At 41.3% G+C, this 20957-nt stretch overlaps 1 non-coding gene and 2 pseudogenes across 1 annotated transcript; all 3 read left to right on the forward strand.

The window, feature by feature from the left end:
• Positions 1-7329: 7329 nt before the first annotated feature.
• On the forward strand, positions 7330-12149 carry LOC142449131 (transmembrane and coiled-coil domains protein 1-like; annotated as a pseudogene).
• A 5226-nt stretch (positions 12150-17375) lies between these two features.
• On the forward strand, positions 17376-20492 carry LOC142449132 (protein SGT1 homolog pseudogene; annotated as a pseudogene).
• LOC142449595 (small nucleolar RNA SNORA70) lies at positions 19559-19692 on the forward strand. The gene has a single exon (XR_012784733.1). It is a non-coding gene; the product is annotated as a small nucleolar RNA SNORA70 (small nucleolar RNA).
• Positions 20493-20957: the final 465 nt, after the last annotated feature.

Raw genomic sequence — 20957 nt, forward strand, 5'->3', positions numbered from 1 at the left:
AAAATTGTCATAAGAATATCAAATTCACCGCAATGCCATTTGTGAAAACGTAATACTACATGGAATTCAATTTGCAGCCTACCTTAGCTGTTTGTGACATAAGATAAAAAGGAAAAGGAGACTAACGTGTATTTGTGTGGCATCGACTGAGTCCTAGCCACCACCCCCCAGAAAACATCATTCACATTTACCTTTGGTCGCTGCCTGTAACTGGTAAAGGCTAGGATGGGATAAATTCCCCACTCCTTGATATTTCCCCCCTGAGTTCTTGGATAAAAAGGGGTGTAAGAGCAACTGCTCACTTAAAGGTTGGCAGTATGAGCCCACCAGAGGGATCATAGATGAAAGACTTGGCAGTCTGCTGCCATAAAATATTATAGCCTAGAAAACTGTGTGAAATAATACTACTCTGTCACACACGGGGTTGCTATGAGTTAGCAACCATTGCAATGATCATTTCTCAATCATTTGAAACTTACTGCCAGGGTCATATTGCCCAAAAAAACAAGGTAAACACATGCTTAAGGCATTGACAAAACAGGGATAGCCATTGCTTAAAGTAAACACCCATAAATGCCAAGAGACAGAGCACAAGGAAAAGTGAGTACCACAGTGGAAGACAACTGGCAGGGCCCTAAAGGAAACTGATGCCAAATCCAGTATATAAAATATGTCTACTTGAAATAAAGTTCATACAACATCACACAGGCACCAACACGCAAGGTTAATTAAGCTATGAGGCTTAACACCTCCTTTGATGCCTGTCTCCTACAGTCTCCTGTCATAGATCATGTATTTGAAGTGTTTTATCTCAGTAGGTCTCTTGTGAGGATACTATTTTTTTTCTTACAGGCAAGAAGTAGAATTGGCTGCTAAATCTAATTCTTGCTACATTCACCCAATATATAAGTTTGCCCAAAAGTTACTAGGCAAGGATGGCTACATTACCTATATTAACTGGAAGAATGTGCCATGTTCATGGACTGGGAGACTTAACATTAATGCAAACCCTATCCAGATTCTAGCTTTGTTCTTTAAAGATATGAAAAATAAGTAGACAGTGGACAAGCCAAGCACTGCTAAAGAGTAAGAGGCCTCACACTTCTCCATCTTAAAACCAATGACACAGCCAGAGTAGTCAAAGCAGGCTAGTACTAGCACTGGTCCAATGACAGAGACATTGAACAATGAAACCAAACTAAGAACTCAGAAATAAACCCATTTACCTGCAGGCAATGATTGACTTTTTCTGAAGGGTGGAAGCACACTGTATTGGGAAGAGATAATCTCTTTAAGAAATGGTGCTGACCAAACTGAATTTCTATTTGCAGAAGAATTAAAGTGGACATATATTTCACATCATACACAAAATCAAGTTCAAATGGATTAAACTCCTTAAAGGAATGAGGCACTAGGAGTGGAGAATCAGAAGCATATTCTTGAGGAACACCAAGGTCTATTAGCATAATATTGTTCAAAGACAATTGTCCACATCCTATATGGGTGAGTAGTGACTGGGATCTTAAATACTCATGAGCAGCCACATAAGTTTCCCATGTGTAGGAAAGCAGAGTGATGAAAATCAAAAGATATAAAGAAATAATTAGCACACTGGATTAGTGGGTCAAGCAAACATCCGTCTCCACAACCCTGATACCAAAAGAATTAGATGGATAACACTTTTAATTTCTCAGAAAAGGATCACACTGCAAGGCCCTGGATAGAACGGGGGAATAATATGAAACAAAACTCAAGTATGAAAGAGAACAGTGTTTCTGGGAGGGAAAAGTAAGTGGGACCCCCCAGATTATGGCCCCTAGTCACTGCTTAGGTCTGTAACTAAGCACATCTCTAGAAATGAAAAAAATAAACCACATAAAATTAAAAAGACAGCATTTACCAAGCAGCAAAGTTCAGAAGGTAAGGGAAGAAGGAGGAACAGAAACAGACAAAACATGAAAAAAAAAAACCAGACAGGGTGATAATCCATTGATGACATGGCAATGGATGAATTGGAAGAAACTGTGTATGAATTTTGGAAAGTAAAACTGATAAGCTGCTTTCTAAACTTTCAGCTAACTCACAATAAAAGGGTTATTAAGAAAAAGACCAGGTTATTAAGAGATTATGAGATGAATGGGCAAATACCTAGAAATATACCATCTACCCAAATTAATGCAGGTGGATATAAGAAAACTTTAACAAACACATAGAAAAAAAAAAAGAAACAAACAAAATCATCAAGAAGCTCCCAGAAAATTCCAGGACCACATAGTTTCACAAAGAATTCTACCAAATATTCAGGAAAGAGCTTTTACTATTTCTGCGCAGACGATTACAGAATAAAGAAAGGGAAAGAAAACTTTCAAACTCGTTTTACAAAGCCAATGTAACCCTGATTCCAAATCCCTGCAATGACCCCATAAAGACAGAAAGCTACAGACTAATATCCCTCATTTTGGTAAAAAGAATCTAACAACATATCAAAAAATAATTCATCAATACCACATGGGATTCATACCAGGGGTGCAATGATGGTTCAACATGCAAAAACCCACAGTCCTTATCACACTCAATCAGTGGAAACTGAAAACAGTTCCCCTGAAAACAGAAACTAGAAAAGGATGCTCTTTATCACCACTCTAATTCAACCGGAAGTCTTAGCCCAAACAATTAGAGAACAAAAACAAATCGAGGGAATACAATTGAGCAAAAAAGTGAAGTTCTTACCATTTGCAGATTATATTATTTTATTCAGAGACAACTCCAAGGACTCCACAGAAAGACTGTTGGAAACAATTAAAGGATTAATAAAGTAGCAGGATACAAGATTAACAAGCAGAAATTAATTTAATTCTCTTTTACAGTGAAGAGAGATGCAAAAAAAACTTCAAGAAAACAACAGAAAATTATTATAAAACCAAAACAGACATACACATATGGAAGACTCTCCTATGTTCATGGATAGGAAGACTTAGGTTGTGAAAATTTCAGTACCACTTAAGCAATCTACAAATGCAATGCAATCATGATCCAAATCTCAAACATGTTTCTTTAGGAAATGGGAAAACTAATCATCAACTCTATATGGGGATGAAGGAGGCCCCAAATAAACAAGGAACTTGTCATAAAGAAGAACAAAGTAAGAAGTCTTGTACTACTTGATCTCAAAACCTATTACACAGCAACAGTAGAACAGCCTGGTACTAGTATAATGATAGCTATATAGACCAATGGAACAGGATATAACACCCAGGGAAAAAAGCATCTACCTACAGAAAACTGATTTTCAACAAAGAATCAAAAATCATTAAATAGAGAAAAGGCTGGAAAAAGTGAATGTCCATCTGCAGAAGAATGAAACAGGAACCCTGCCTCCCCCATGAACAAAAAAGAACTCAAAGTGTATTATAGACCTAAATGCAGACCCCAGAGGATCATCAGCAAGAAAATTATGACAAACTTAAAGGACCTATTGAGTGTCAGAGGAAACCAGCCTCTAACAACCGAAGGCTCTGTGGGCACAAATGTATGGCGATAATATATAAAGGTTATAGTAAGGTCATAGAATATAGGAGAGAGTAAAATAAAGGAGTCAGACATATTTCATAGTAGCATGCTCACCTCAGCCCTTCTTGGTGGTCCACACGGAGGTGGGAGAAGAGAGAGAGCATCTTTACTATCTTGGGATGTTTATAGATAGCCATATGACATGCACATTGAGTAGTTACACATGGCACAAGGTGGTTGGTAGTGACAGTAAAGTCCCTGAGTTCACAGGTGAGGAAACCCAATACCTGCATTGGAAGGCATGAGGGGGGATGGGTGCCATGGTGGGAGGAGATTTAAAAAGAATGACTGCTTCTATATGGAGATAGAATCAACCATGTGTTCACTTTAAGGCAGCATAGCTGTTAGGGGAGAATCTGTGGGAGTGATATTTAATGCAGGATAATGTACTTGGACTTTATCTCTATCTTATCAGAGTGGTGGCTTTCCTACCATGGAATACGAGCCTTCCAGATCCCCTCTGTTATAAGTTAGGGAATAAGTCCTAGCTATGTTTCCCGCAGTGTTAGTTTCCCACAATTGCAGGGCATACATGGGCTATCCGATTCAATATAGTTAGTACACAGAGTGCAAGCCCAAACAGATGTATTAAAAATAAAACACTTATGCACTTCAAAAGACTTCATGAAAAAAGTAAGACAAGAGCCTACGGACTGGGAAAATAGTTTTAGCAATGACATAACAAAAGACTAATTACTAAAATCTACAGAATTCTGTAACCCTTCATTAGAAAATAGTAAGAACCATGATAATATCCCAATTAAATGGTGGGCAAAGGACTTGAATAGAAAATTCACAGTGGGCAACACTCAAATATGTGGAAATGCAAAGCAAAACAAGGATGAGATGTCATTTTACACCCAGAACCATAGCTCAATTTAAAAGAAAAGAACAACAAATGCTGGACAGGGAGTGGAAAGATTAGAACTCTTACACAGCCCACTCTGCTTTTGGGCTTGTAAATATGTACAAATATTATGAAAAGCAATATGGCAATACCTAAAACAACCAGCAATAAAAATGCCCAAAGTTACTGCTGGGCATATACTCCAAAGAAATACGAAAACACAAAGAAACAGAAACATATGCTCTTCTATGTTCATTGTAGCACAGTTCACAATAACAAGGACCTGGAAACAGCTTACATTCCCATAAGTAGAAAAATGGATTAAAAGACTCTGGGACATAAATGCAATGGAATACTGTAAATGCCTAGAAAACAGTGATAAACACTTCATTACACGGAGCAGCCTAGAAATCATTATGCTGAGTGAAATTAATAGATCACAAAAGGACACACAATCCAACTACAAAGTGGGTAAGAGACACGAACACTCAGTTCACCAAAAATGACAGTAAATGACTAAATATACATTAAAAAGCCCAATATCCTAGCCACCTGGTAATTGCAAATCAAAACAATGACAGCCTATCACTCTAAACCACAACAATAACCTAATTTTAAAACATGTTAAAGAGGGTCTGAAAAGATGGGCATTCAAACACTGCCAGTGTATATGCAATTGTTGCAGAAATCAATATGGTGATACCTCATACAACTGTGTATTCTCCAGATCCAATACATAATAATCAAATTGACCTTGTGTGTAGAAAGAGACCATGGAGAACCACAATATCAGCAGTGAAGACCAAGCCAGGGGCTCACTGTGGAGGAAAACATCAATTGTTCATATACAAATTCAGGTTGAAGTTGAAAACTAAAACAAGTCATGAAAGTCAAAACACGGCATTGAGTCTATGCCACCTGAATTTGGAGAACATCTCAACAACAAATTTGATGCATTGAATAATAATAACTTGATGTCCTAGAGGTAACATCAAAGAAACATACAACTCTCCTCTAGTTCTTTAATACTTCCTCTCACTCAATTCCACCTTACAAATCCGGGTAGAGCAGAGCGTGTACACTGGTAAAGATAAGAGCTTGAAACACAGGGAATCCAGAACAGATAAACCCCTCAGGACCAATAACGAGTGTAGCGATATCAGGAGGGGAATGGAAAGGAGGGGTTGGGAGAACCGATAACAATGATCTGCATATAACCCTCTCCTAGGGGGACAAAAAAAAACAGAAAAGTGGGTGAAGGGATCGTTCGGTCAGTGTAAGACATGATCAAATTATAATTTATAAATTATCAAGGTTTCATGAGGGAGGGAGGGAAGGAGAAGGGGGGAAATGAGCTGATATCAAGGGCTCAAGTAGAAAGAAAATGTTCTGAAAATGATAATGGCAACATGTGTACAAATGTGCTTGACACAATGGATGGATGGATGGATTGTGCTAAGAGCTGTATGAACCCCCAATAAAATTATTTAAGTTAAAAAAAGTATATCATACATGAAGGAAACAAAAGGTCATTGTGTTAGGCTGAGTTGACTAGGGAAACAAATTTAGAGAAACTCTTATATGTATAAGAAAGAGCTTTATATCAAGAAGTAATTATATATTGGGAAAACATCCCAGCCCAGTCCAATTCAAGTCCATAGGTCTGATCTTAATCTATAAGTCCTTCTTCAGACTCATGCAGCCACATGCAATGATATAAAATATAGGAATATCACAGAACCCTGGCAGGTCTTACAGGGGCCTGCTAGCAGGCAGATAAAGGCAGTGGGAAGGGAAGGTTTTCTGGGCCCTCCTGAAGAGACCACATCAACAAGCAGAGCCCATTAGGCTGTGGTATGATTGACAAGTTAAATACCACTCCTACACTTTTATATATCTTCAAATTGGCATGAAATTATGTAATTACCAGTCATTAAAAAGGTAGTGAAGGAAGAAAACATCAAAGTGGACATCAGAAGAGACTCTGAAACTTGCTCTTAATCATACAGAAGCTAAAGCAAAGAAATGATGAAGTAAAAGAGATTGAACACAAAAATTGAAAGGATAGCTCAAGAAGACAAAGTAAAATATTATCATGAAATGTGCAAAGAACTAGAGTCAGAAAACCAAAAGGAATACCATGCTCAGCATGTCTTAAACTAAAAGAACTCAAGAAAAACTCAAGCCTCAAGTTGACATATTGAAAGATTCTATGGGCAAAATATTGAACTGTGCAGAAAGCATCAAAGGAAAAGAAAAGAACACAGAGAGTAACTATACTCAAAAGAACTGGTTGACATTCAATCATTTCAAGAGGTAGTATGTGAGCAAGTACCAGTGGTACTGAAGGATGAAATCCAAGATACACCAAAAGCATTAGCTAAAAGCAAGGCTCCAGGAATTGATGGAACACCAACTAGAATGTTTCAACAAGCTGATGAAGCACTGGAAATACTCACTCATCTATGAAATTTTGAAAGCAGCGACTGGTCAATTGAATGGAAGAGATTCATATTTGTATCCATTCCAAAGAAAGGTGACCAACAGTAAACATGAGGCTATCCATAGTTTGTTATGGTCCACACAGTTGAATGCCTTTGCATGTCAATAAAACACAAGGGAACATTTTTTCCTGTTATTCTTTGCTTTCAGCCAAGATTCATCTGGTTTATAACAAACTATGGCTAACCTTGAGAGGACCAGTAATTCCAGAACACTTGATTCACGTCAAGGCTCTACACTCTCAGAACACTTTAATGAGCTCAAGCAGAGCCTTGACGGGAATCAAGAGGCAGTGGTGTGAGCAGAATAAGGGAACACCACATGGTTTCACTTCAGAAAAGGTGTATGTCAGAGTGGTATCCTACTTACCCTCTCTATGGCTGAGCAAATCATCAGAGAACCTTTAGTGTATGGAGAATGCAGTATCCGGATTAGAGAAAGGCTTCGCACCCTGTGATATGCAGCGGATGCAACATTGCTTGCTGAAAGTGAGAAAGACTTGTTGACAAAGAATATCTAAGGGACCCTAATATCATGGTGTGCTTATGAGCTGCACGTGTATACAATTTGTGAATCAAATACACCAGGCTGACTTGTTAAGAAATTATCACCTGCTTAAGCCACATTTCTATCCATATTTGTCCTTGCTTATGTCCACTGACAACACCTAAGAATCATAGTTCCTTGGCTCGGCATTCAGCACTATTAATAAAGGGGACCCTATCTGCCTAATTAATCATGTTTCCTAGTACTCTTGAACTTAATCTCAAGAATCAGTCTAATTAATATACACCATAATTCCTGAATACATCAGAAGCAATACTGTCTCTGTTCCTTTACCTGGGACTCTTAAGTCCTGTGATCTGTGACATATTATCCTACTTAGGTCTCAGGGTAAACTGAAAAGACCCTTCTGTTGTGATTAGGTTCAAGTACCACATGAGCTGCTTCTGGAATCTGCACCTTTCCTCCTCTAGAGAGTACACTTAGCAAGGAGACCTGGAGGGACTGAGGTTAGGCAGTCAGCTGCTAACAGAAAAGCCAATGGTTTGAACTCACTTCGACAATCCACAAAAGATGTGACCATTTTGCTTCCATAAAGATCTAAAGCCTTAGAGAACACTCTGTTCTCTCCCTTGGGGTCACTGTGACTTGGAATCAACTCAACGGCGACCAGTAGTTGTGGGAGAAGCCCAAACCGAACCAACGTCACTGCCATCTATTTGATTCTGACTCCTAGGAACTCCACAGGGCAAAGCAGAACTGCCCCTGTGAGTTTTCAAGGCTACAGCTTTATGGGAGTCAGCAGCTTCGCCTTTCTCCGGTGGAGCGCCCGGTGATTACAAACTGCTGTCCGCAGCCTCAGGCGTGCCCTACCATGCTACCAGGGCTCCTAGCAGGAGCCGCAGTAAAGAAACTGAACAGAATAACAGTACTTTGTGTTCTTTCTTGTATTTCCTCTATCTGTACTCTAAGAGGAGGGGTAATGCTTAAACACGCCGAGAACGGCCGGAAACTATTGGTGAACGTGTCAAATTAAATCACACATAATGTTCAAGGGATGGAAACCTAAGTACTCGATCCGCAGCTGCTCTCACGTACTCCACCAGAAATCCTGACTGTAAACATCGCTTTCCACTTTTGTGCTGTGCGTGCACTTCACACACACAATGCCATTTCGACCATATGAGTGGCCAGGTTCAATTACTATAAAATATTCAACATAAAGACAAAGTTGAAGCTTAGCCACATGCACTGCTCCACTTCTCTTCAAGGTTGAGCTGGGTAATTAGCACTGCTGTCGCATAAGCTGCTTCCGCATACACAAAACTGGGAGTCGATTCACCCATCAGAACAAGAACAGCTTACTTGACCCCGAGACGATCTATTTACGTCTAGCATGGTTTCTGCCTACGTAACCCTGATGGGGTACTGGTTACGTGCTGGCTTGCGATCCGCATGGTTGGCGTTTGGGAATCACCAGCAGATCCCCAGGAGAAAGACTTGGCTTTGTACTCCTGTAAACACTTACTCTCAGACACCAATAGGGGTCACTGTGAGTCAGCTTTGGCTCAATGTGAAATGGTTTCTACTTGCACTGTCCAATATTGTAGCCACTACCTTTACGTAGGGTCATTGTGAGCTTGTTGTTGTGTTTAAGGCACACATGGCTGTGGAGCACTGGTGCCGGGGTGGGGGGGGGGGGGAAGTAGATGGGTTGACCGGGTGTGGCAGTCACAGTGGAAGGAGCCAGTGCTTGAGCAACAACTGCGCTGCTCGCTCCTCTTCCGGCAGCTGATCTTCCCCTTTAGATAAGACACACTTAGAGTGAACGCTTCAGATGGTGACATTTGGTGGAATCACAAGATTCCGAAGACAGTGGCCATCCTTCCAGATTACTTTTCTTTTCCTATGAATCTTCTCTATCTGTCTTGTGTTAAAATAAATAACTTTTTGAGGGAAACATTTTGGATTACTATTCATCCACATCTATGCAAAGAAAGGAAATCCGTTGCTGGTATTTGAGGAGCTTCTCAAAAAAGAATCCTATAAAACTCAGAATTGCTTGAGGAAGAGGGAGGCGGTTAGGTCGGAAGCCTCCATCAGCTGCATAGGTGGTCGCTGCTGAAACCAATGCCTATCTAATTTGAGAGCCTAGATGTGTTTTTAAATTATTGGATTTGCAAATCACCACATTAAGTCTAGTGATGGAGCCTCCAGCCAGTGAACCCTGAGATGAGGACCTGTGTCCTGAAACAAATCCCAAGATGCAGAGGTCAGAAAGTAGACCGAGTCAGAACAAGGCTTAAAGCATCTCTTCCAGCACCAGGGCAGGCGGTCATCCCTAACTCCACATGACGTGCAGCAAGTTCAGGCTGATTGAAAACCTGAAATTGAATCAACCGGACACCCCCTCACTGAAGGGTTGTGGGAGGAGATGGGCCAGTCAGGGTGCAGGGTAGCAACAATCAAACATATAACTTTCCTCTAGTTCTTTAATGTTTCCTCCTCACCCCCCCATCCCCACTCTCTTGATCCCAATTCTACCTTACAAATCTGGCTAGACCAGAGGATGTACACTGGTACAGATAGGAACTGGAAACACAGGGAATCCAGGACAGATGACTCCTTCAGGACCAGTTGTGAGAATGGCAATGTCTGGAGGATGGATGGAATGTGGGGTAGAAAGGGGGAATTGATTATAAGAATCTACGTATAGCCTCCTCCCGGGGGGATGGACAGCAGAGAAGAGGGAGGGGGTAGACGCCGGAGAGTGTAACATATGACAAAATAATAATTTATGAATTATGAAGGGTTCATGAGGTAGGGGGGAATGGGGAGGGAGGGGGGAAATGAGCAGCCAACATTAAGGGATCAACTAGAAGGCAAATGTTTTGAGAATGATGATGGCAACAAATGCACATATGTGCTTGACACAATGGATGAATGTATGGATTGTGATAAGAATTGTACGAACTCCCAATAAAATGATTTTCAAAAAAAGAAAACCTGAAATGGCTCTGAACAGCCAGGATGCACGTGTCGAAAGATTGATGGTGTCCCCACCCACCAACAGCACTGAATCAAGTCCTGCAGCAGATCCAAGTGCTACCTAAATGACGAGAGGGACGTGCACATAGTAGGTGGGGGAAGCCAGAAATCCCAAAGGGAAGTCGGCAAATCAACAGGAAATCTGGCCAGAAGATGGCAGCTACTATGCAGTCAGGCCACGGCAGGAATTCATCTAAGATGACAGAGTCTCCTACCAGCTCAGCTCCGTGGGAATAGCTGTGCTGTGGCTGCTGGTCTACTAGGAGACGGCTCCACTGCACAGCAGATGGAGCGGGTAGAAGTACGAGGCCTTGCTCAGATTTCCAGTGCAGCGCCCTCTAACATGGATGGCAATGTTCACACGGACTCTGGATGCAACTAGCACAGGACTGCTAGTGTTCATCTGCAGCACAAGATTATGAAGTTTACAAAGCAGATCAAGATTGTCCAAACAGCCTGGGATGACAATGCTGCCGCGTAATTAAAATGTGCCAACAGTGCGGACAAGCAGCAAGCTGCCCACATCAAACTGGTCTTTAGGAAGAACCTGAAATCTGCCCAGACCATCCCATCCTCTTGTTGTGAAAGAAGCTTGAGCATTACCACCAGAAGCTCGGGGAGGTGAAGCAGAATGGGATCCCGAGGCAGCCAAAGGATTCTTCAGGGACGTGCACCAGGTTCTAAAGGATGTGAAAGCCACCGTGACTGGCTTCAGTGAGGGTGTCGTAGACAGTGGCAAAACCAGGCCACCCACTCAGCAGCGGTAGCTCTAATCTCAAAGCCCCGAGAGATTTCCTCGTTGATTCAGAACAAGCCTGATAGTGCACACAGCATATCTAACCTGAAGGACTCTTTTGAGCAGCAGTTCTCAACCTGTGGGTCAAGACACCTTTGGGGATCAAACAGCCCTTTCACAGGAGCTGCCCTATTCATAACAGTAGCAAAATGACTGTTATGAAGTAGCCATGAAAATAATGTTATGGCTGGGGGGGCATCACAACCTGAGGAAGGTTGAGAACCACTGCTTTAGAGGAAGGGCAGGTAGAAGAGTTTGGTAGGCATTTAAAACTTTTATTTAAGCCCAAAATTCAGTAGGAGATTGTTCTCGAGCCACATCAGGCACAGTGGGAGCCAACAGCACCATTGGAGGCATCTCTGTAGGAACACCCAGTTCACAAGCAAACATTCTCGACATGCAGAGCTCAGGATCTGATGTACTGCTACATGAGATCGAGGTGATCCAAAACACATAGACCAGACCAGAGGACTCCTTTGAAACACTTAAGGAGCATTATCAGAGGGATGATTTCTTACTGATGCAGGCCTTGTCGGAGGGGCGTTGCGATGTGAACAACTAAATGACCTAAGGGGGCTCAACTAGAATGACATTTGTAACTTGAAGCAGAAATTGGGCAGCATGGAAGAGAAAATCACTTATCAGTCCTATGAAAGAGCCCAGGACATACAGGAGGCCCTGGAGGCATGCCATATCTGAATCTCCTGTAGAGGGAGCTACAGCAGCAGCCACGTGGTACAACTGAAAGGACGAGAGAATGCCACTGCCTGCAACCCTCAGTTATGTGGAAAGGTTGTTTTCATCCCCCACATGCTGCTGCTGCTTTCCTATCCTCTGAGAAGTGCATGCAGCAAAGAACGAGACGCCAATTTAATCGACTGAAGATTTCTACAACAACAAGAGAGTTACGTGACTCTATTTAGGTTTAGAAATATTTTCTTTTTTTCAAAGGTCACAATTGCAATAGTATTTTTTAGATTTTATCCAAGAAGCTTTCTTTTTTTGGTTAACATATTGGATTGTTTTTATGTAGGATACTTTTCCTTGGGATGGAAACCTTAAGCCATCTTTGGCATGGATCAATAATCTGGAGGACACTAAGGAGCACTCTACATTGTGGCTTGGATGACTGCACTAAAAACCCCGAGAGAGGGGGAGAGAGAGACATGCAGAGAGAGAAGGAGAACCTGGTCAGCGCAAATCAGTTAAACCTAGCACCCTTCCATGTCTGGGTTCACTACCTAGTACCTTCCCAGACTAATTTACTGTCCTACCACAGTCCATGTATGAATTACTAGATTCGGGGTAGATTTTCCTTGTCAATGGAAAAACACATAGCTACCTTTTCACTCTCTCACCCAAGGTGCCCCCTCAGACCTTCAAAGTATGATCTTATTTGAACCTAATCCCTTAACCTTAAGTAGGACACAAAAGTAAAAGCATCATGCCCCTACACGATCACGGCATAATCCTTCTATCATATTTTAAGGTAACCCTTTAAATCCTTAATTTTAAGCAAAATCCTTAGACTCCACTTTTAAGATTCTGTTTTATTTTTTATATGTGTATAGTCAACAACTTAAAAACACAAAAAAAATCAAAAGAGCATACTTGAATGTAATACTCAAATACACAATTCTTCCTATGAATTGAGTATGATTTGAAATAGGAATTATTATTATTAATTATTATTATTAGGATAGTTTTAAGAAAGGGTTGGGAGGATCTTTTATTTTTCCTTTGAATTTAAGTGATGTTTTAAAATGAAAAACAACAAAAAAACCCACAAAACCTATGGCTCAGTTCAAGATGTACCATAATGTAAAATATAAACTGTATCTTAAAGATGTTGTATGCATACAAAGTAAAATATCTCACTAATAACTTTATATTGATTACATGTTGCAATGTTAACAGCTTGGTAACATTGAGTTAAATGAAATAAATATTTTTTCTAGTACCACCTTTTACTTTTTCTTAAGGTAGCTACTAGAAAATTTCCACCTGTGGTTTTTATTTATCATTCAGATTTCTATTATTCAATGTTGATACATAAGGTTGATGAGCCATATAAATAGAGAACTTTGGAGGACTTCTGGGAAGATAGCGACGGAGTAACACATTCCAGAGGGACTCTGCAGAAATCAGCCGTGGAGAGTTACTAAGAGGGAAAGTCAACACTGCTGGATCGCAGGAGGAGCATCAGAAAGATAAGTAGACGCAGATCCACAGGTTTTGAGGGGCTGGGGGCCTTTGGCTTACCACAGTGGAGACCGGCTAGGGTTTGACCTTAGCCTCACCACTGTCTCGCTGGAGCTGGGACCATTTGGAACCTGCACAGGGGTTTTAGCTCAACACGGCCACAGCTTGCTGCCACCTCAGGGCAGGGATTAAACCCTTGCAACCCCACAGACAGGGATCAGGCTCAACTATATTGTTGCTTTTCTTTCACTCTCTTCTCTATATCCCCTCACAGTCTCAGCGAGCTTAGTATTTATTCCCTCTTTGTCTCATCCCTTTTCTCTCACACACACTGCCAAGCTCCAGGACACTCCCCTTATCTGAGGGCATTTACACCTGCCCTCCACCCAGCTTGGTAAGCTCCGCCCTGTGCAGCTTAGCCCAAGGCTGGGGAAAGCCGAACTGCTCTTCACCAGGGGATATTCCACCTAAATTCTTCCAGGGGAATTTCTGTCTGTGTGACTAGGGGAGCTCCTATTTCTCCTCTATGGCCCAACGTGACAGGGAACTTCCTCCAGGCTACCTAAGTGCCTCATATGGCTTAAGGAAACTCGGCCAACACTCGCCAATGTTCCACACCACTGCAAGAACATCACTCAGCCTCCGCAGTGATCTACCTGACCTGGGCAATTCTGCCCATAATTCGCGGTGTTCTACACAAAAGCAGGCAACCCACCAGCCTTCTGGGGCACTACCCTTGAGAGTAAAGCCACAGAAGGATAAAGTGGTAGGCTAATTCCATAGTAAAATAATTCCAGGCAGTTAGAAGAAGCATTCTCATGAGTCTCCCAGAGAGAACCAGTGCTCTTCAACTCCCTGGAAAATGGCACCTGGCTCCTCTAAAACAATGTAACACAAACAGCCACCAGCCCCAAAGACAGCAATGAAAAAAAAAAAGGAAACAAAAGGCAAATGGCAGAAGATGTCCTGAACCTAACAATGTGGATAGAAGAAGCAGACATTGATCTGCCACAGAAAGAAATTTTCAGAACGCTGCTTGGAGTCATACAGGATATAAGAGAAACAAAATACAGGAAAAGGAATAAATGATCGAGGACATAAAGGCCATACACCAAAGCGAAATACAAGAGCTTAGGGAGGAGATAACAAAAACCAGTAGCAGATTTACGGACCTCAAGAATCAACTGGAGGAACAGAGCTGCATCAGTGACTTGGCGGACAACCAAGCGGACTTTAACAAATGCAAACAAAAATCTAATAAGATTATCCAAGAAGCTGAAGAAAACCTGAGTTTTGTCTGATGATATGAAGAGGAACAGCATAAGACAAAGAGACATCAAAGGTATTCACCTGGGGGAGGAAGAGATGAAACTATTGTTACTTACAAATGATTTGATTTTATATAAGGAAAATCCCAAATACACAACAAGGGGAGTACTGGAAGCAATAGAGGAGTTTGGCAGAGTGGCAGGATACAAGATCAACAAACAGAAGTCCATTGAACTGTTATACATTGGATAAGACCACAGAAGAGGAAATCAAAACAGTGGTACCCATCACAATAGCCAAGCACAAATTGAAATATCTAGGGATATATCTAACTAAAAGAACAAAAGATCTATATGAGGAAAACTACAAAACACTATTATAAGAAACTAAGAGAGACCTCAACAAATGGAAGAATATCCCATGCTCATGGACTGGAAGACTCAATATAGGCAAGATGTCAGTTCTGCCCAAGGCAGAAGTTTAATGAGTATTATAAGTTTAATGCAATCTCGATACAATTGCCCTCCTCTTTTTTCAAATAAATGAAAAAGCTGATTACCAACTTCATATGGAGAGGGAAGAAGTCCAGAAGTAGCAGAGAACTCCTCAAGAAGAAGGACACAGTGCGAGGACTGCTCTACCTGACTTTAGCACATATTATACAGCCACAGTACTCAAAATCACATGGTATTGGTATAATGACAGATACTCAGACCAATGGAAAAGAACTGAAAACCCAGAAATAAAATCATCAGCATACAGACAACTGATCTTTGATAAGGGCCCCAAAAAAGTCCAATGGGAAGCAGATGTCCTCTTTAACAAGTAGTGCTGGAAAAATCAGATATCTACCTACAGAAAAATGAAACAAGACCCTTATCTCACTCCATGCACAAGAAAAACTAAAGGTGGATCACAGACCTTGAAGTAAAATCCCAAACTATTAGGACAATCAATGAGGCAACTGGGACCAACTTGAGAACTTTGGCACTGGGAATACATAAGCTATCATAAATAAAGAGGGACACAAACACAGAGGAGGCACAAATTGACAAGTGGGGTATACTGAAGATAAAACACCTGTGCACATCGAAAGAATTCACCAAGAGTGTAATAAGACAGCCCACGGACTGGGAAAACATCTTTAGCAATGACAAATCAGACAAAGGCCTTATTACTAAAATCTACAATTCTCTGCTAGCTTCCAAAAAGAAGAAAACAATTAATTGTCCACTGAGGAGGTAGGCAAAGGACCTGAACAGAAGTTTCACAGAGCCAGAAATCCCAATGGCCAACAAACAAAATGTTCCTGATCGTTAGCCATAAGAGAAATGTAAATTAAAATAACTCTGAGATATCACCTAACACCCTCAAAGATAGGCCCATTCAAAAAATCAGAAAGCAACAAGTGTTGGAGGAGCTTTGGGGAGATAGGAACTCTCATCCACTGCTGGTGGCCCTGTAGGTATGTACAGTCATTTTGGAAATTGGTCTGACGATACCTAAAACAGATAGAAATCAAGTTACCATATGACCCAGCAATCCCCCTACTGGCCATATACCCAGAAGAGGCAAGAAACAATCCATGGCCAGACATCTGTGCTCCAATGTTCATCATGGCACAGTTCACAATTGCAAGGAGTGGCAAACAACCCCAATTTCCATTAACTGATGAATGGAATAAAAAACTGTGGTACGACCTGATGCAAAGGTCTTAAGTGGAGAGCAAATGCTTTTAAAATGATTAGGGCAAAGAATGTATGGATGTGCTTTATACAATTGATGTATTATATATATGGACTGTGATAAGAGTTGTATGAGCCCCTGATAAAATGTAAAAAGAAATAAAATAAAATAAAAAATGAGGATTAACTGAGGAGCCGTTCAAGTGTTAGCGCAAAAAAACAAAAAAAAAGGAGAGAGAGAGAGACCCTGATGCGGAGGGCTTAAGTGGAGAGCAAATGCCTTGAAAATGATGAAGGCAAAGAATGTATGGATGTGCTTTACACAATTGATGTATGTATATGTATGGATTGTGATCAGAGTTGTATGAGTCTCTAATAAAATGTTTTTTTAAAAAAACCTGTGGTACATACATACAATGGAGTACTACGCATCGCTAAAAAGCAGTGATGAACGTATGAAGCCCATTGAAGCATGGGAAGAACTGGAGGAAACCATGCTAAGCAAAGTAAGCCAAGCACAAAAGGGCAAGTACAACATGAGTCTGCTGAGGTAAGCTTTAAAAAATAATGCAAAAGGGGCATAGGGCAAACGCTACTGTATACAAACATTCCTGGGGTGAGGAGCAGGTAGTATGGCAGGAGCCAGACCAAATCCAGGGATACATATGGTAGCCAAGTAAAAAGGAAGGTGAAAAAGATGGCGGGGGCGGGGATGGCTAAGAGAGAGAGAATTCGGTGGTCGGGGAATAGCACGCTAACCCACCCAAGGAGATGGTATTGTTTATATCTCCACAAGGAAAGAGGGAGCAAACTTCAACCCCGTACTCCAAGATGTGAATGCAACATGCTGCCATAGAGTAGGGAAGCCGTGGAGAGTCTGAGGGGCCGGCCCCACTCCCAATTATGTGAATACCTGCCCCTCCCCCCAGAGGAATTTATTTCAGAGGACAGCATGGAAGCTGTAACTCAGGGAGAGGGACATGTCTGATCACAGCACACGGGAGCAAATGAAGGGTGAGGAAGAGAGAGTCTAGCACATCCTGTCCTACCAACCCTTGGGGATGATATTCCGCTCAGAGCAGTCAATCCAGAGAGAAGACTGTATGGTTGGCCCCACTAGGAGACACGACATCCCTCACTGACCCATAGCCCTAAGGCGACAACACTGGAGACATAAGGTGGGAATTGCGCCCGATCTGATCCCACCACATCAAGGCAAAACACTAAAGGCGTACAACAGAACAAGGGGAACAGAGCAACGAAGTCCCCAGGGAATACCAAAAATAGACTTTGGAGCCAGGGTTTGGCACCCCATCAGACTCGACTGGAAAACACCCCTAAAGGCCAACAAACAGTCCTTGAACTAATTTCAAGTTTTTCTTTCTTGTGTTTTGTTTTGTTTTTGTCATTGGTTTGTTGTTCTTCTTGGGGGTTTTTTGTTTTCTTTTGTTTCTTTATTTTTCTCTGTCTTGTTTTTGTGCATGTTATTATCTCTGCAAGTCTGTCTAAATAGGATGGGCTGGATGAACAATCTGGAAGAGAAAACAGCGGGATAGACAGTTCTGGGCACATGGGAGAGATGGAGTTGGGGGGAAAGGAAGTGGTGTTAACAAACCCAGGGACAAGGGAACAACTGGTGATCCAAAATTGATGGTGAGGAGGGTATAGGAGGCCTGGTAGGGTGTGACCAAAGGTAATGTAATCGAGAGGAATTACTGAAACCCAAATGAAGGCTGAGGATGATAGTGGAACAAGAGGAAAGTAAAAGTAAATCGAGGAAAGAACTAGGAGGCAAAGGGCATTTATAGACGTCTAAGTAAAGGCATGCACATATGTAAATATATTTATATATGAGGATGGGGAAAAATCTATGTGCATATATTTATAGGTTTAGTATTAAGGTAGCAGAAGGACATTGGGCTTCCACTCAAATACTCCCTCGATGCAAGAATACTTTGTTCTGTTAAACTGGTATTCCATAATGCTCACCTTCCCAACATGATTGCTGAAAACAAATGGGTGCATAAGCAAATGTGGTGAAGAAAGCTGATGGTGCCCAGCTATCAAGAGATATAGTGTCTAGGGTCTTAAAGACTTGAAGGTAAACAAGGAGCCATCTAGCTCAGAAGCATCAAAGTCTACATGAAAGAAGCACACCAGCCTGTGTCATCACGAGGTATCGAAGTGATCAGGGATCAGGCATCAAACAGGAAAAAGTCATATCATTGTGAATGAGGGAGAATTTGGAGTGGGGACCCAAAGCCCATCTGTAGGCAACTGGACATCCCTTACAGAAGGGTCACAGGGAGGAGATGAGCCAGTCAGGGAGCAGTGTAGCAATGATGAAACATACAACTTTCCTCTAGTTCCTTAATGCTTCCTTCAACAACAACACCTTCCCCCCACTGTTATCATCCAATTCTAATTTACAAATCCAGGTAGACCAGAGGATTTACACTGGTACATATAGGACCTGGAAACACAGGGAATCTAGGACAGATGATCCCATCAGGACCAGTGCTGATAGCAGCAATACCGTGAGGGTGGAGGGAAGGTAGGGTGGAAAGGGCAAACCGATTACAAGGATGGACAACAGAAAAGTGGGTGAAAGGAGATGTCAGACAGTGTAAGATATGATAAAATAATAATAATTTATAAATTATCAAGGGTTCATGAGGGAGGCGGCAGCGGGGAGGGAGGTGGGAAATGAGGAGCTGATGCCAAGGGCTTAAGTGGAGAGCAAATGTTTTGAGAAGGATGAGGGCAAAAAATGTATAATTGTATTTTACACAATGGATGGATGGATGGATGGATGGATTTTGATAAGAGTTGTATGAGCCCCCAATAAAATGATTAAAAAATAATCTGAATCTGGAAAAGTTTCATTAGCCAAAAATCAAGTATAACTGGAATTAAATGTAATCTCAAGTTGTCATTACACTTAGGATCAAGTATGTTCAGAAAATGATGTAAATGTGGGATTTTCAGAAAAAAGAGTTGTCTGCTTTGGTGAAACTTTCCTCAGCAGAGAATAGTAATTGGAAACGGAGATTTCTTCATTCTACACTACCAGAAAAGAGCACATTTACAGTGCTTCCAACAAATATTGAAATTAAAATGAAAAATTCAGAGGCTCTGCAGCCAATTAAGCCGACCATCCTCCTCCTTGTGGAGGCCAATGTGCAATGGCTGCAAACAGCAAGTCTCCTCAGTAGTGTATGCAGCCTATTGATATGTATCGGCTGCCCTAAGGGACCTTGGAGCAACATTTTGCTGCTTTTCGATGCCTCTGGCCTGGCTAATTTCTGCTCTCCCTAAACAAGGCTTCAAACTGGGATGCGAGGTGCTTTTGAGAAACCTCAAGGCACAGTGGCTAGAGTCCACATTGTCCATCCGTACCAAGCTTCAAAACAAGGAGCATGTGATTGAGGCCTTATGCAGGGCCAAGTTCAAGTTCCCTGGGCACCAGAAGATCCACATCTCTAAGAAGTGGGGCTTCACCAAGTTTAATGCCGATGAATTTGAGGATATGGTGGCTGAGAAGTGCCTCATCCCGGATGGCTGTGGAGTCAAATACATCCCTAACTGTGGCCCCTTGGACAAGTGGCGGGCCCTGCATTCATGAAGGCCTTGGTAGACCTGTGCTACCTCTCGTACCCACCAAATAAAAATTGAACTTCCTGATTAAAAAAAGAAGAAGAAGAAAAGAAAAATCCAGAGGCTCTGAGATGGGAGAAGCTAGAGGGAGCAAGGAGAAGTGCCCAAGACAAAACAATTAGCAGATATAAAGAACTCATGCCCATCATTATCTCATTATACAAGAAATTGGGATAAATTAGCTGGTGAGAACAAAGAAAATAAAAGAGTGAGAAGTTTGAGGGAAATGCAGCTTTAAAGCAATTGCTTCAGCAGATCTATTCAGATACTTCTAATTAAATGAAAGGGCCATGAACATCATTTATCATTTATGGTGTCTGGTGGCATAGTTTTGAGTACCAGATGGTCTTGTGTAGGTGAAATAAAAGTTGAAATCAATCCTCTTGGTGATATGGAATGGAAAAAGTATTAAATAAATTATTTGTTACCACTGATGAAAAAGAAAGGGGTCCTATCACTTTGGCTCACAAGATCTATACAGTAGTTGAAACAGAATGTGATTCTCATAATAGGTACCTAGAACATTGGAACAAACTAGACAACCCAGAAATAAATCTATCAACCTGCAGACAGTTGATCTTTGAGAAAGAACCAAAATACATTAAATGGGAAAGGGATAGTCTCTTCAACAAATGTGTTGACAAAACTGGAGCTCCATCTTTGGAAGAATGTTAACAGGATCCATATTTCAAAAATTATACAGAAAAACAAATTCAAGTTATAGAAAAGACTTAAATGCAAATCTGAACAAGATGAAGGGTCCTATTGCAGGATAAAAACACACTATGAAATATAATTGAAAAAACACACACAGTAGACCAAAAAACAGATGACTGAGACCTACAAAAAAATAAGACAATGATATGCATCATAAACC

The sequence above is a fragment of the Tenrec ecaudatus genome, chromosome 5 (genome assembly GCF_050624435.1).
Source record: "Tenrec ecaudatus isolate mTenEca1 chromosome 5, mTenEca1.hap1, whole genome shotgun sequence".
NCBI lineage: Eukaryota > Metazoa > Chordata > Mammalia > Afrosoricida > Tenrecidae > Tenrec > Tenrec ecaudatus.